The sequence below is a fragment of the Lynx canadensis genome, chromosome X (assembly GCF_007474595.2).
Source record: "Lynx canadensis isolate LIC74 chromosome X, mLynCan4.pri.v2, whole genome shotgun sequence".
Taxonomy (NCBI): domain Eukaryota; kingdom Metazoa; phylum Chordata; class Mammalia; order Carnivora; family Felidae; genus Lynx; species Lynx canadensis.
Genome location: NC_044321.2, coordinates 77,863,490 through 77,868,238, shown reverse-complemented (window position 1 = coordinate 77,868,238; position 4,749 = coordinate 77,863,490). Strand labels below are relative to the sequence as shown.

Genomic DNA, 4,749 nt, shown 5'->3' with positions numbered 1-4,749 from the left:
TAATTTTTTGAGGAACCTCCATACTGTTTTCCAGGGTGACTGTACCAGCTTGCATTCCCACAAACAGTGCAAAAGGGTTCCCCTTTCTCCTCATCCTCATCAGCATCTGTTGTTGCCTGAGTTGTTAATTTTAGCCATTCTGACTGGTGTGAGGTGGTATCTCATTGTGGTTTTGATTTGTATTTCCCTGATGATGAGCAATGCTGAGCATATTTTCATGTATCTGATAGCCATCTAGATGTCCTCTTTGGATAAGTGTCTATTCATGTCTTCTGCCCATTTCTTCACTGGATTTTGTTTTTTTGGGTGTTGAGTTTGGTTATTTCTTTATATATTTTAGATACTATGTCATTTGTACATATGTATTTGTCATTTGTACATATCTTCTCCCATTCTGTCAGTATCCTTTAGGTTTTGCTGATTGTTTCCTTTGAAGTGCAGAGCTTTTTATCTTGATTAGGTCCTAATAATTCATTTTTGCTTTTATTTCCCTTGCCTCTGGAGACATGTCTAGTAAGAAGTTGCTATATTCATCTCACCATGGACTGGGAAAAACCATCAGTACATTACCAGCACTGGTTCAAAGGCTACATTTTGAGTATCACTGATTTAGTGTTTTGGATGAATTAACTTAAGAAATAATGTATGTAAAGCACTCAGCACAGTGAGAGTTACAGTAAGTACTTCAATAAGTATAGCTACTATTCATGTTAATATTGTTATACTTAAAAATATATAGAATGTTCATGAACTTGCATGTCATCCTTGTGCAAGGGCCATTCTAATCTTCTCTATATCATTCCAATTTTACTGTATGTGTTGCCAAAGCGAGCACTCATGTTAATATTATTAATATTTTCTAAAATTTTGACCACCAAGCCTCAAAGCCTTTTCTCAATGGGAAAACATTTTTCAGTAATTAAGATGTACACAGGTCCAAATTCAAGTACTGCCCACAGAGCACACAAATAGGAGATGTCCACTGTACTATCCATTCAAAAGCAGATTCTGTCCTTGCATAAAGACAAGTACAAGCTTGCATCATTAGTAACACTCATCTGGGTATATAGTCTTTACCTAGTTTTGGTGCAGACTTCTTCCAGGAAATATCCGTCATGCCCTATTACAATCATGATGTTAACCAAAGCACCAGCAAAGGGGAACACAAAGCTTAAGTAGTCTATTCAGGGTGTTAACCACTGAATCTTCATTTCCAGGAAACATGTAAAACTTCAGCTAATTCAGGGAGTTCTTGATGCTCACTTTCATATCTTTTCCTTTTACTGGAGTTATTTGAACCCAGGTGCTGATATTTTTAAATTGCCTAATGGCTGCAGGGTATCTCATGAAATTATAAAATTGATTTAGTTCATTTTCCAGAAAGCAGATTGGGCAAATGAACTTGATTCTAGGTCTTAGCTAGACTTTTGAGGACCTCTGGCAAGTGCTTCTCCCTTTCTCTTTGACATATTTTACATTCAGTGGGTGGCCTGAATGAATCATACCACTTTATTGGTCATAGAACAAATGCTGAATACTGTTTCCTTATGACTATTCCACCTTTCCTATGAGCCACTAAATTTGATCTCATAATTTTCAAAAATGTGTAAGCCAGGTAGAATAACTTAGTGGTGAAAGCACAACAGAAATATACTAGGAAACAGTATACCAATAATAGAGAGAATTTCTTTTTTTATATAATTTTTTTAATGTTTGTTTATTTTTGAGAGAGATAGAAAGAGAGTGTGAGCAAGAGAGGGGCAAAGAGAGGAGGAGACACATAATCCGAATCAGGCTCCAGGCTCTGAGCCACCAGCACAGAGCCCGACGCAGGGCTTGAACTCACAGACCATGAGGTCATGACCTGAGCTGAAGTCAGATGGTCAACTGACTGAGCCACCCAGGTGCCCCAATAGAGAGAATTTCTTAGGTAAGAAATAAATTCTCAAAAGGATCTGAACTCTTCCTAAATTCATACTAAAATATGAACTTAAGCTGTATTTATAGGCCAAAGACACCTAGGGCATATATATTCTTCTTTTATATGGTATGCTTATTATTATTTTTATGGAATTTTTTATGACATTGTTCTGTTTCGGTCTGCAATGTACATGCAAATTTTCTGTATGCAAATGCCCTTTTTTGTGATTCAATTGTGTTAACTATGCATTTTTTAATTTTAAGTACATTATTTTATCATGGTTCTTATTAATTGTTCAGTTACCACTCTGTTCCTGTGTTTATGTGTATGGCACAGCAGCCTTGAAACAGAGTAGAATAGATCTAGCCTCCCAACCCAAGAAGTCACAGCTTAATAGTCAGCTCATTGAAACTCGTCTGAAAAACAACCAGAATGGGTGAAAAATGAAGGGTGGTGACAGCTTCCCTTACTGCTGCTTCCCAGTTAACTTAATCATTGACTGAGCCCTGATTCCAATAAGATATTTTTTATGAATATAATTTGTCAAATTGGCTTACATACAACCCCCAGTACTCATCCCAACAAGTGCCCTCCTCAATGCCTATCACCCATTTTCCCCTCTCCCCTACTACACCCCCATCCACCCTCAGTTTGTTCTCTGTATTTAAGAGTCTCTTGTGGTTAGCCTCCCTCCCTCTCTGTTTGTAACTATTTTTCCCTCTTCACTTCCCCCATGACCTTCTGTTATAAGATATTTTTAATAGTAAATGCCACAGATACATTTTGTTGTAGAAATAAAAGATGACTCTGAGCAACTCAGAACAATTTGGACTTCTAAAAAAACAATTAGGAAATGACCATCTTCAGATTTGGGAAAACACTTTTTTTTATAGCTAGGAATAATTTCAGTCATTTCCACAATTTTTGGTGAAAAACTGTAGAGGAAAAATAAACTTGTAAATTCTAAAATAAACTCAATTTTTTGGGTAATACTGAAGAAAAATGAGTTAACTTGGACTTTGATTGAAATTAATTTAAAAGCACAATTTGTAGATAAGCACAAGAAGAAAAAGCTACTGAATTATAATTGAATGATTATTTTCCCCAAATTTATATCTTGATGTGTCCACAAATATATAAAATTATGGCTTAATAAATAGTCATGCTGGTTTAACTATTCTCTATTCAAGAGAATTCTGTATTCAAGAGTATATATGGATTTCATAAATACTCTTATTAAATATTATTACTATGTATCACTTCTTGATAAATGCAATAGTTTTTGTAGTGTGTTAAGCATAGTTTCCAGTCTTCAATACATTACACTTCAGAAGAAAATATTTTTCTTTCTCACTATGTATGTATGTGGACAATTAATATATAAGCCCCTGGAATGTAGTATTTGTGATTAAATAGTCCGTACAGAGTTCTTCACTAACCATCCAAAGTGAGTTACATTCCGTCCTGCCATTCTTTATATACATTCTTTGTTTATTTCATGGCACTTATCATAATTTTCAATTATTTTATTTATTTTCTACTTATTTGATTTTTCCTTTCTCTTGCCTCTGCCACAATATAAGCTTCATGAGGCAGGGCATGTGCTAAACATATTTACTATATTCTTAGTACTTGTAACATAGTCTGGCACATAGTTGACATCCAATAAATTTCAATGGAACAAATGAAGATTATTATAATTCTTTATAGTAACCCTTATACTTAACAAAAAAGTAGGTATTCAGTAAATGTTTGATTATCAGACTTTTGAATGTGACATAAGTAGGTTAGAGCTATCTCCTCTGTGCAGTGATGTTAATACTAAACTTGTTAGTCAGGATGATACTACATTTTATTTACTATTGTTGTCTAAACAAAGGCTGAATCTCTTTCTCCAGAGTGCCAACTCTAGTAATGAAGTTTCACTGTTTCACTGAGTCCCTTAAGCATATGTAGCCCATTTTCAATTTGTTTTATTAACATGTAATATTCAGTGGAGCTAAGTACCACATGTTGCCAGTAAATCAATGCTACCACAGAAATAGTGCAAAATGAACTGGAAGGGAACAAGAAAGAGGGGAGCAAAAAAGAGAGACAAAGAGAGAAATGCAGTCATTAAGCAGTCTATGTACTAAAGAGGAATAAAACAGATAAAAACTGATTATTTACATAGTCTTTATAAGTTAAAGTGGGAAGGACTCTGGTTTGGAAATCAGATGATCTTGGTTTGAATCCTAGCTCAGTTACATACTAGTTGAGTGGCTCTAAGCAAATAACATGATCTCTTGGATCTTGTTTCTGCCACTTTAAAAGGGGGAATAGTAATAGCCTTGTGGACTACAGTGAGTATTGAGTTAGATCGTATATACACAAGTTACTGGAGAGCTATGTTCCATATTAACCATTAATTTTAATTTCAGATCATTTTAAAAATTATTTTTATTATGGTCCATAAGGCTTTGGCACCTACTTTGGTAAGTTAATTTTTGTGGGTCTTTTTCCTCACCTGAAAAATGGCATAATTATATCTAACTAATTGGATCACTAGGAAAATTGCCTTGTAACATTACCTTGAATAGTGCCTCAATACATAGTAGGTTACTAATATATTGAAAGTGTGCTGTTGTGGCCAAAAAATAAACCTCATTTCTGTAAAAGACTGTGTGTGTGTGTGTGTGTGTGTGTGTGTCCGCGCGCGCACGCGCACGTGCGTGTAGGAATGAGAACTTGCATTACAGGACTTTGCATCAGAGAGACACACAAAAGGTATAAAAGGCCACTAGTAGTCCAGATAAACCAATATAGAACTTCTGTAATCCACTATAAGC

At 35.0% G+C, this 4,749-nt stretch overlaps 1 non-coding gene across 1 annotated transcript; it reads right to left on the bottom strand.

Moving 5' to 3' along the window:
* Positions 1-727: 727 nt before the first annotated feature.
* On the bottom strand, positions 728-835 carry LOC115507916. The gene has a single exon (XR_003966839.1). It is a non-coding gene; the product is annotated as a U6 spliceosomal RNA (small nuclear RNA).
* Positions 836-4,749: the final 3,914 nt, after the last annotated feature.